At 46.0% G+C, this 12,062-nt stretch overlaps 1 long non-coding RNA gene across 1 annotated transcript in view; it reads right to left on the bottom strand.

Moving 5' to 3' along the window:
- Positions 1–3,207: 3,207 nt before the first annotated feature.
- LOC114623674 overlaps positions 3,208–12,062 on the bottom strand; it is a 17,764-nt gene continuing 8,909 nt past the window's right edge. The window contains exon 3 of the long non-coding RNA XR_003711811.1: positions 3,208–3,392. This is a non-coding gene — a long non-coding RNA (uncharacterized LOC114623674). The remainder of the gene's footprint in view (positions 3,393–12,062) is intronic.

The raw sequence follows: 12,062 nt of genomic DNA, 5'->3' as shown, positions 1-12,062 counted from the left end.
TGAGCTGTCCTCCCGGTGTCTGCACCTCACGGAAGTCTCAACCATAGACATTTGGGAAGCAGGTATTGGAGAAATCACTTCTCTGTGAGAAGATGAGTGCAGAAGCGACCCAGACCAAAAGTACGAATAGGTGTAGTGCCTGGCTCTACACAGTCAAGGACAAAGACAACGACTATGGTTAAAACAAGAAAGCTCTGTGCTCACACTGAACCCTCAGACGACATAGCCCATGACCCATAAAGAAGAAATTGCAAAACTAGAGGAAATGGTCCCTCTTATAGTTTAAGGGATATTTGTGGCAATTGTATATAATTTTCAAGGTTAACGGCATCTTAATGAAAGTCTCGTTTATCTACATATTAGTGTCCCGAAGCTAGCTTCATTTGCATAATCATAAATTGCATTTCAACTGTCCTCGGCAGCCTGCTCCCCGCTCGATGAAAACGTAACGGTAATTTTATTTGGGCTCAATTGCATACATACTGCATTTATGCGGCATCAGAAAATAACATTTTAATCTAGCCAGCAAGTTGGGAACTCATTACCACAAAAAAAGAATGTTGGTGAAAACACCAAGTCTGCTTTTCCAAATGCCTTTGAAGGCCCCTGTCATTGTCATATTATTGCTCAGTTAGTTTTAATTGTATTTGCTCAAAGCTAGAAAAGTCAAGGTGTTGGGATGGAAATTTCATTTAGTCTCCTAGGTGCAGGTAGCCAATAGACACTGGATTCAAGGATGGCAAGGGCCTTGGGAAGAAGCAACAGGTAGACTAAGAGCTGAGAAGGAAACATCACTGCTCTAATGTAGGAAGACTGCCTGGGTATGCACTAACTCAGGTAGGTGTCAACTCAGCCTAATCTCATAGCTAAATCTACCCCAACCCTTCTCCCAACTTGGAAATGAACCCCAAGTCACACACTGTTTGAGATCTCTTGACATGCCCCACTCTGAGCAAGGTACAATAAAGAGCACCAGATAGGTACAAAACCTTGCCCTGTCTTCACAGAAAGGAGAAGAGATGCAGGGGAGGGGGGAAAGGGAGAGAGGGAAGGAGGGAGGGAAGAGGAGGGAAGAGGAGGAGGAGGAAGAGGAGGAGGAGGAGGAGGAGAGAGAGAGAAAGAGAGAGAGAGAGAGAGAGAGAGAGAAGGGTAAAAAGATCCTTTACAAATGCCCCTGAAAGCCAGCCATCCTCACATGGCTGGTATAGGCAGTGATGCCCAGAGAGTTGAGCAAACACTGAGGTTCACCAATCAATGCCAGAGTCAAGATGGAAGTTAGGAGAGGCAGACAGAAAGTCTTAAATGTCTGCTAGGAATGTTGCAGATTCCTAGGAGCCAACGAAGATAATCTGGAAGAGTGATAGGATGAAAAACCTCTGTGGGATTCCTTGTGACATCACCTTTGGCCACCGTCCCTGCAGTGAGCATTGCCACACACCTTGGTACCTGAAGCTCCCACCCCTGTGACACTTTCTGAAAGATGTGTGGAAAGCCAAAGTGAGAAAGGCAAGTCTCCGAGCAGCAGCTTCCCCACCAGCCTGGCTCACACCCTCCCTGGGTTTCAGGGGTTTGCGACATGTGTCTTGCTAATCAAGGCTCCATCTGATGGCTGGGTCCTGCACAGAGGGATTCACAGCTATCTACCCACCCCTTGGCCAGGAACACTTGAGAAAAAAAATGGCTGCACTGGGCTAGCTGTGAAAAATGAATAATCAGCTCTTCCCAGTGGCAGGAGCGGTGGACAGGATGAGCGATTTCTCCAGGTGCAGAGCAGGGTAAGGTGTGAGAAGTGATGCATCTGTTTCTGGTAACTGCTGGCATGATGGTCAGCCTTCAAAAATAAAGATCAGGGACAGCAGAGGGTAGGAATGTGCAGCACAACCAATCTGTGGCAACGAGTATTTCTGCAAAGGCCAGCACAGCTCCTGAGCCTTTCCACAGCTATTTACCATAGGACGACATTCTTCATTGTTCACAGTGCTCTTGTGACAAGCAGTCACACAGGGCAATGGGCCTTGTTAAGACAGTGCTCTAGAAGGTGATCTTTCTCAAATGCAGCCCCTTAGGACTTCAGTGCCTGGCCCCTCCTCTCCAGCTCCTGTGAATCTCCATGGTTAACAAACATCCCAGGGGGGTCTGAAAACTGTGGTACAAAATCAGTTATCTGCTGTTTATCTCTTCTGATCTTCCTAAGATCCAGGCCTCTAGACCCCAACCACAGTCCTGGTATGTGGTCTGGGAGTGCATCTGTAAAGTCTTCAGGAGCGACTCCGGTGCTGGCTTTAAGATACAGTTGTGGCCAGGTTAATAAAGAGAAGACTTCATTGAAATTGACCCTCTAGAACTCACAGGTACATTTTTGTTGTGAATGATAAAGGGCACACAGATTGGAAGTGACCTTACCCAAGACAGCAGAAGATGTTTGTGTCCTCTATGCTGGTTGAGTCCCAAATTACAGCATGTTGTCCTGTAACAAAGTCTGCACCAGGGTGTCTGTGTCTCCTGGACCTTGAATCCTGCCTATTTGCATATTCACTGCTCCCTGTAGATTCTAGTGACCTCCTACTTATCCTCCAGGGGCTTTGAGAAGAACACATTCCTCTTCATGTGAATCCATGGACCCTCTAAGATATCATAGTATGGGGCTCTGTGGTATTAACTTGGGAGTCCAAACTGGAACAGGTGGAGGCCATGATACTTCCTGTGTGACACAGTCTAAGGAGCCTGGGCAGAGCACATGGCTTATATGAAGGTAGTGAGTACTCTGTTCCTGAAGCTATAAGAGCAGAAGTCAAAACGCCAGACCTCGGGAATGGTAGCAAGCTTGCCACCAATAGCCATCAGCAGAGACACTGGACCTCCAGGGCACTGAAGCCCTCCCTCATCCAGGTGCATTTTACTCTGCTAATTTCAAATTCAACTTTCCCCATGACATCATTTTGCCTGAGCAGACTGGCTTTGCACAAAGTAGCAAAACACAATTTAAATATCTCCTAAGTGGCAGAGTCATGAGAAAGAAAAACAAATTAATCAACAAAGAACCCCTTTTCAATGGTTTTCAAGCCAGCTTGTGTGTGTCACCAAACCACAGGTGAAATGCTAATAAAACTCAGGGAGCCACAGTAGCATGGTTTAAATGTGTTCTATTGTTCCAAAGAAACAGATGCAGAATCTCTTTCCAAGTCTGGTCTTTCAGAAAGAGGGGGAACTTGATAGATGCATGGAAACTATTAGACAGTAGCAAAGGCCTCCTGAAGAACAAAGCTTAATGGAGTCACTGTTGCGTGGCAGATGGAATGATCCAGAAGGCCCATCAGCAGCGGGTGCAAACACCATCTTCTCTGGGTAGCCTGAGACAGATGCAGCCGGACGGGTCCTGGGAGAAGAAGCAACTGGAAAACAACCACGATAAAGTCATTTTCCCTGTTTAGCCTAATTTGAAAAGACACGTCTGGGGGACGGGCTAGCTCTGCATGCTGGGTGTGAATTTCAGCAAGAGAAGCAGTGTGCTAATGGAATCCATCACAGCCACAACAGAGGGAGCCTGGGAAGCTTAGGGGATGTCTCCCATCACGCCCCCGTTGGCTCCAAATGTCTATTCTGCCCTGCATAGCATGACTGATCCAGTCTTCTAGATACAAAGTATCTTTCTTGCCCAACACAAAGTATCATTCTACCCTCATGTTCCCGCACATGTTCTTGTCTACACCTTCTCCCCTCCCCAATCTCAAATGGCTTCTAAACCCAGATTCAAAACTCACCTGCTCCAGGCTGGGCTCCCCTGTCTGCTAGCAATGTTTGGTGTCCCCAGTTGCAAGCTGATAAGCCAGCACACACTGTCCCTGCACATCCTCCTGAACATCTCTCTCTCTCTCTCTAAGTTTCTTCATTTTCTGAAAGGCCTCCCTTGATGACTGGAAGCCCTCTAACAATGGGGACATTATCAGGTAGAACACAACTCAACAAGTTCGGAGGCCAATAAATGCCACCCCAAAAAGGTAAAGGCTAACACAGAAGGCGTTGCCTCATAGACCCACAACCCCAAGTGCTGTGGCCCCAATATCTCTTTCAAGATCATGACTGGAGTGGAAGTATAAAGGGATCTAATCAAATCAGGGGTTTTCTGGAAATCCTCGATTTGGATCTAATATCTACAGTCACACCTGATGGAATCTGGGCTCACTTTCTGGAGTCAAGCAGAGTCGGATCCTCTCTGCTTGAGTGTGTTGCTGCGTGGGCTCAGGGAAATAATGCAACCTCTGTGAATCTGTTTCCTCAGCCCAGATGTTGGGGTGATGTCAACAACCCTGCAGGACTGCGGAAGTGTCTTGATCAAGTGAGGTGAAGCAAAAATGACAAACTAAGACCCTCACTAAATGTCAGCTTCTTTCCCATTCTTTGTATGGATTGTTTGCTCCACCCTGTCCAGAATCATAGGCTGAAATCTCATCGCCCATGAAGGGGAGTTGTTGTAGAAACTTTTAATCCCAATCCAGGGTTTCTACACTGCCTTAGACCATTCAGTTTCCAGATAAAAACACCTAACTTTTATTATTTACAATAAGCCTTAAACAGCACAAGATCTGGGCAGATATCTACCCTCTATGCTATTAGAATCTTTTTTCAATTGGTAACCCTGAGTTGTTACTTACTGTTTTATTTGGGCTGCTCTTAACTCCAATTGGCCAGCCCTCAGGGCCATGTTTTCATGACTCACCAAACCTATGATGGCTTCTCCTCCATTTATCTTCTCCTCTCTGTCATGTTTCTCCTCTGACTCTCAGCCCCAGAACCCCCAACCACACCTATGTCTCTTCCGCTCCACTATAGGCTGTTGGCATCTTTATTTGGCAATCAGAAATAACTTGCGGGGAGGTCACATAGTGTCACTTGGGTCTACATGCAAACTCTCTCGTCTTTGGGACCCACACTTAACATTACAACACATAGGAAAAGATCCATCTTCAACAAGGAGTGATTAGGTCATACTCAGGAGATCCTTGTGAGTAGTTTTATAGTCTCCATAGGAGAGACCCCAGAAACCATCTTGCCTCTTGGACCATGTAAGTACTCAGAAACAAGGCACCATCTACAAACCAGGAAGTATGTCCTCACCATGCACCAAACCTGCAGCATTTTGACCTGAGAAATTTCTCCTGTTTGCAAGCTACCCTATCTATAATATTTTGTTATAGCATATGAAAGAGACTGAGATATCCTCCTTGCTGCAGTGCCTGACTGTGAGACTTTCCATCCTGTGGTAACTCAGTTTTTCCATCTGTAGAATAGTCAGACAGGCTCAGAACTTATTTTACTACTTGCAATGCATTATGCAAAAAAATTTATAATATTTGTAATACTATCAGACTTGGTTTGTTCAAAGTGCCATGTGAATGTGAAGTGCACATTCATTCCTCCTGAACAATGTAATAGTTATCACCCATGATTTCTACAAGGTTTAAAGGTGTTCATCCATTGAAGACATGCTATTAGCACGGGAACCTGCTACCAGTGGAAGAGGCATTCTACCTTGAGGATGGAGATGTGTCCATCCTCTGCTCTCTGATGAACAGTGCACCCCAATTTTGAGTCCCTCTCAGCACATGCTGAAGTGTATCTCCTGACATGACAGGCTAGAGATATATTCTACATTTAACTGATGAAGAAACTGGGGCAGGAGGTGGGGGTCAGGAAGGATTTCGTGAATCCAGATCAAGTGCTATTGACCCAAGATACTTCACAAGGGGCAGTGATGCTGTAGACATGCCAGGTGAGCCCTACTGTATCATTCCCCACAGTTATGGGAGAAATATCAAGGGCTTAGAGTGATTAGAAACTGCATCCCTCCCCATCCTGTGTGTGTTGTAAATTGTGACCACTGGAAACAGAACAGAATCCAAAATCACATTCACGTAACTGTATGCAGTGTAGCAGGGTGTCATGGCTGTCATTCTAATAGAAGGAAGTTAACCATGATCGTATGCTCTTAGGAGGTGAGCATCAGGATCCGTCAAGGTCAAAGCAAGGTGTCATGGCTCCTACAAAATCTAGTCCATTGCCAGTTTATACGGCGTGCTCCCAAATAGAGGTTCGCCATACCTCCACTCACTCTTAAAAGCATCCCATTGAGTATGGTCATCCTAAGCCAGAGAGGGACTTCACATCAGAGTCACCTGGGAACTCCAGCAGCCCCTTAACTCAATCATAACCCGTGATGATAAGGTCTAGCCTGGTGGAATTTCTTTAAATGTTCGCCAGTGATTCTAATGGATACTGACATTCGAGGCTATTGTCCCAAATGGAAGACTGCTAGCTCCCTGGAGAGCACAGGACAGGAGGTAGTGGTTGGCAGGTAGGCTCAGCTCCCCATGGAGATCAGGCAGCAGAGGAGTGTAAGCAAAGCTGGTCAGTACACCCCATGAGACTAGTAGTCATTACGTTGACTCCCACCATCTCAAGAAACAGTACAAAGCCCCTAGACAGTTCCCCTGGTGGGAGGACCACACAGCTCAGCAGTGAGCAAGTAATTAGTACTCATCTCCTTCCCAAAGGAGTCCCTGTCTCACCTTGAAACAAAGAGAAGAAGCAGGAGACAGATTTGTCCACACATTTGGAGACATTCTGCCAGAGAATTCCATCGAGGCGCATGGAGCCAGGTCCCTGGCACTGATCAGCTACAGAGCCCGGGGTGGAAACAGGTCCTGGGCAGGATCTGTGAACAGCTTGTCTCCAAGCGCTGCGTCTCTCCTAATGAATGCTGCAGTCTCTGGCCTCTAGCAGCACACCAGGGAGGTTCTTGGAAAAGCAGAGTCTGCCATTTTCTTGTCTCTGTCACAAAGAGCACAGCCTGTCCCCAGGCAACTCCCCAGACTATTGAATTTGTTTGAAGATCTGGCTCTGGTCTCCTACTTGGAGAGCATTTCAAGAGCAGAGGTGGTGTGGGTGGAGAGGCTTTATTAAGGGGGGACAATGGGCCCCACATAGCCCACAGCTGGCTATGGAGATGCCAGCAGCTCCCAAACACAGTCCAGATACTTCCCTCATTTCACTTGCCATTGTTTTAGGCTCCTGGAAACCTGTTGCACAGGGATAGCATATGTGGGCCAACTTTATCATCTGTGGCCTTACAATCACAATTTGACTCATAAGTAAATAAGATATTGTCAGCCATCCCAGTTTAATTATACCCATGTCCTCTCATCCTTTCTCTCTCTCTCTCTCCCTCTCGCTCTCTCTCCTGGCATTTTCAAAATTTCTTATCTTTGCCAACCTAGAAATGAAAAATACTATGTCAATATAGTTGTGTCTGTGTGTGTGTGTGTGTGGTTACATCAATATAAAGGTGTGTTTGTGTGGGTGTGTATACACTCTCACACGTAAGTATGCCATGCCATGACAAAGAACAACTTGAAGGAGTTCTTTCCTCCTTCTACTCTGTGTGTTCTAAAGACCCAACACAGGTAGTCAGTCTTGGTAACAAGGACCTGTACCCACTGAGCCATCTCACTAATCCTATCTTCCACCTTTTTTGAGACAAAAGTCTTTCACAGATTCTGGTCCTCACCAATTTAGGAAAGCTTGACCAGCAAGCCATAGAGATCCTCCAGACTCTACCTCCGCCCTCACCTTTGAGATTACAGGCACATACCATCACACCTGGCTTTTGACGAGGATTCTGGGAACTGAACTCAGGTCATTGTGCTAGTTTGCTTTTTTGTTTGCATGCATGCTTTTTTCATACGCTTAAAACACAGCTTTGTTTTCCTCTTGTAGACTCTGCTTATATTCTTTGCCTGTTTTTTTTTCATTGATCTGTAGACGTTATTAATACATTAGAGGAACCTTCCTCTGTGATAACACACGTGCATCTTTCCAGTTTGATGTTCATCTTTTTATTTTGTTCATGGCCATTAAACTGTGACTATATGTTGCGTGTACTTTTTTCATTTTTTTTTGTATTTTGAGATTATAATACAATTACATCATTTTCCCTTTCCTTTTGTTTCTACAAAACTTCCTATATATACCCCTCCCTTGATCTATTTCAAATTCAAGGCCTGTTTAATTGTTGTTCCACACATCTGTGTGGATGTGTATATATTCATAAATACATAAATACAACTGCTTAGTATGCACAATGTTGCTTGTATGAATATGTCTTCATGGCTGACTATTTGGCATTGGGTATTAGAGGCTGTGCCCATTCCTGGGGAATACTATTTCTCCACTCTCAGGATTCCTTAGCTGCCTGAAGTTCCTTGTGTAGGGTTGAGGCCTCATAAGCTTTTCCTGGTCTGTGTTAGTGTGAATTATGACTATTTTTAAAGTACTGGGATATATTTTTTTTTAAGTTTCTGGGTTTGGTCTCAGACCTTAGAAAGTATTATAAGAAGAAAAAACTCTCCTGTCATTTCTTTCACATGAGGTTTTCGAGAGACTAAGCCAAGGCAGAAATCACTGGTTTAAAAAAAATTACAGACAAGCATGATCTAACTTGTTATATAGTCTGCATTAAAGACCATGGTCCCTAAGAGAAAGCTGACAGGTGACCATTCATTCCTAAGGATGGAACACAGTGAAGCATCCAGTCACCCCTGCTCCAGACGAATTCAATCCCTTGGCTTGTCGGCTATGTGCGCATTTCTGAGACACTGAAGAATTCCTCCTAATAAACTCAGCATCCTCTGCTCAGACATCTCCCATAAAACTCCAATCGTGTTCCCTGCATGAGATGCCAGCAATTCTGCAAGTCAGTAATACATGTGGGCTTCCCTAATGTACTAAAGAAGACTCATGTGGACGTATAGGTTTCTATGGATTCTACTGCTCCTCTTGGAGATGGGTGGTTTTGGGGTTTTTTTTTTGAGATTTTGTTTGCTTTTATTTCGTGCATACGAGTGAGTGTTTCCCTAAATTTTGTGCATGCAGTACTCACAGAGGCCAGGAGAAGGGATGGGGTCCCCCTGAGACTGGAATTGCAGACAGTTGTGAGATGCCCTGCAGGTGCTGGGAATTAAACCCTGATCCTCTGGAAAAACAGCCAGTGCTCTCAACACTGAAACAACAGTGTTGTCTCAGTGGATGAGACATCAGCCCATCCATTGCTCTTTTGTGTTCAGCAAACTTTGCCTCTGACCTTAACCTGTGGGGCCTGTGGTGTGCAGCACAGAGTGTGTTTGGAGGTCAGAGGACAACTTGCAGGGATTGGTTCTCTCCTTCCTCGATGTGGGTCCCAACATTCGAACTCAGTTTGTCAGGCTTGACAGCAAGCGCCTTTACCCACTGAGCCATCCTGTTGTCTCAAAGAGGGATTTCACCTCAGTTTCCTGTTTGTCCATCATACAGACCTCTGGACATGAATGCTTGTCCTGAAGTGCAGCAGTGAGAAGCAGCCTCTTAAGCTGTATTTTAGCTACTTGCTCAAGATCTATAAGACCGAACATGTGCATACAGCAAGTTCTGTGACTGTTCCGTACAGCTCAGAAGTAAGGTAAAACGTGCTAGTCACTCAACACTCTGGGACCAGTGAAGCTTTTCAAAACAAATAGAGTCTCATCTGTACATGCCTACTTGTACCTCAGTTGAGGGACTCCAAAAACAGCTTCTTTTGACTTGTGAGGCTAGTGCACTGAAGGATGCCATTTCTAGGAGACAGAGCAGAACGGAGCCTTCTCAGCCAGCATTAGATGCTACAAAGCCAGACATCCTGCAGTTATTCTTGAGAACCAGGAAAAGAGTGGAGATTTGTGCCATTCCCCAAGATCACTCATAGAACTGTTAAAGCAAGTATGTAATAGCCTAGCACCATATATGTCCTTGCTGAGACCACCGCCACCCCAACTGCCATCAGTTTTGCCTTCTTTTAGGTGGCCTTATCTCTGGGTATAAGTTGCATCATCTTGGAGGCCCCCGAAGAGACAGACATACATACTGGAATAGGACTCATCTTAAACAATTTGGTCCACAAAGAAGTGGCTTGGAGATTTGTTGCTATGGTACAGTAAAACTAGATGCACTATGAGTCTGCCCTTTATCATTTTCTTCAAGGATCTATTTGGCCTTGTTGGCCTACATTACTTTAATTGCATCATGGAGATTTGAACAAAATGACACTGAATTAATAATACTGTGTAAATAATGGAAACCTACACTGCTCGACATGAGATGCACAGCCTACAGAAGTTAGATCAAGGCAGGGCGATTCGTGGTCTTAATCTGCACACTGTGTGAGGACACACTCAGACTCGGGGTAGCAGGGGGAACAGGATAGTGTGAATGTGACAATAGAACCCAGAGCCTCCTTTGAGCATAGAAACATAGACAAGGGAAGTAAAGCCCAACTTTATCCCCAGAACTGCTCTGTTTCTCCTCTAGGTCTTCATAATCTCGAACCATAGCCTAGATCCTAAGCACTCTGATAGGCCATCTTGAACCTGTGTAGCTCGTTCAAGCAAAACTAACTGTTCCCTGTTCCAACCTCCTCCTCTTCTTCTTCCTCCTCCTCCTCCTCCTCCTCCTCTTTCTTCTCCTCCTCTTCCTCCTTCTCCTTCTGTCTTCAGTGTGCCCTCCTTATTTTTATGACTCCTCCTCTCAAAATAAAATTAAATTAAAGTCACTGACCATTCCTGAAGTTTGCTGTCATCAGCTAAGCTGTGTTAAAGCTGTAGAGTTTCAAACCAAAGTACACAGAGTCTGGGAGATCAATTATTTATGGAGGAATGTGAGGCTGTAGCTCGAGACTGGGTGTGGGTCCTGTTGGGTGAGTTGTGGATCCCACGTGTCTGCCGCCCCAGGCAGCTAGGGCCACAGCTCAAGGGGACAGAAGTGTGGGAATTTGACTGAGTTCACTCAATAAGGCAACAGGCAGACCCTGGGCTATGGAAGCCACAGAGCTCCACTCCAGGTGTGGGAAGATACCAGTCTGAGGTCCCGTGTGGGCCAGAGCTCTTAGGTTAAGGGTCCCTGGGCCAAGGTGGTTGGCCAGAGACTAGTTGGTCTCAGCCTTTGGGCTCCCAGGCACAGTTGAGAGACTGCAGAAGGACTGTGGGGGGCGGGGGACATACAGGCTGGACCAGCCTGCAGCTAAAAGGAGTGAGGGGGAGAAGCTCCAGTGGCAGCCCATGGGGTAGCAAGACTCTTGGTCACAGTGACTTGCTTGGCTGGGTCATGGCTGGCTTGGCTAGCTTGCTTGAGCTGGCAGGCCTCCATGGCTGTAACATAGAGAAGTCTTCCGGAGAGAAATTAGGTGGTGGCTCATCGGTTGAAGGCCCCCTCTACTGTTCTCCATGGTGGGCCCCAAAGACAAGAAGAAGTCCATGGTTTTAAAAAGTTTATTGTCATGGCAGAAAGTGGATGAAGCTGTACTCTGTGTCCTCAGGGCAGGCCTAAGGTTAAATACCTTTTGCAAGGAGGAGGGTCTGGGAAGGAATGAATAATTGGCTATGCCCTCTGGCCTTTAGGTATCTCATTAATATGGAGATCTCTTGAGGCTCTGTGGCCTGTAGCCATGCCCCCTACCTGTGGAGGGGCTGGTAGGGGCATTGCCCTACATGACTGAAAGGAACAGATCAATGGAGGTCTTCAGCCTGGTGTCAGGAGCCTGGAGTCTGGGAACATGGCAAAACGCATGCCATCCCTTGCAGGGATACCTGTTGGGTCTCCACCCATCTGTAGCCAGTGCTCAACCAGAAACCAAGCTATCCTTTCACAGTCCTACAGAGGAAAAAGTTAAACACTTGCAGAGGAATAGTGTGAGATTCACCCAAGGTCAACAGTCTGGCCAGCAACACCAGAGCTAGAGCTTGCTGACTCGCTGGCTCCTCACTAACCTGCTGTGGCTCCCAGACCAACTGTCTCCTGCTTCCTCTGGGAATGTCCTGATAAGAACTCTGCTTCTGGATTTTGTCTGTGATGAAAAGAGAACAGGTTGACTTTGGAATGTCATCAAATATTAAGCTTGATTTTTTTCCCAGCTACCGACATCCAAATTGCAAGTGAGCTCAAGAGCCCCAGCGGAGCCTGTTGGCTGTGCTAATAGAATAGAGCTTGCAGATAGACAGGAG

This window comes from Grammomys surdaster, unplaced genomic scaffold (assembly GCF_004785775.1).
Source record: "Grammomys surdaster isolate TR1022 unplaced genomic scaffold, NIH_TR_1.0 201, whole genome shotgun sequence".
NCBI classification, from domain to species: Eukaryota; Metazoa; Chordata; class Mammalia; order Rodentia; family Muridae; genus Grammomys; species Grammomys surdaster.
This window is presented reverse-complemented; position numbering and strand designations above follow the sequence as displayed.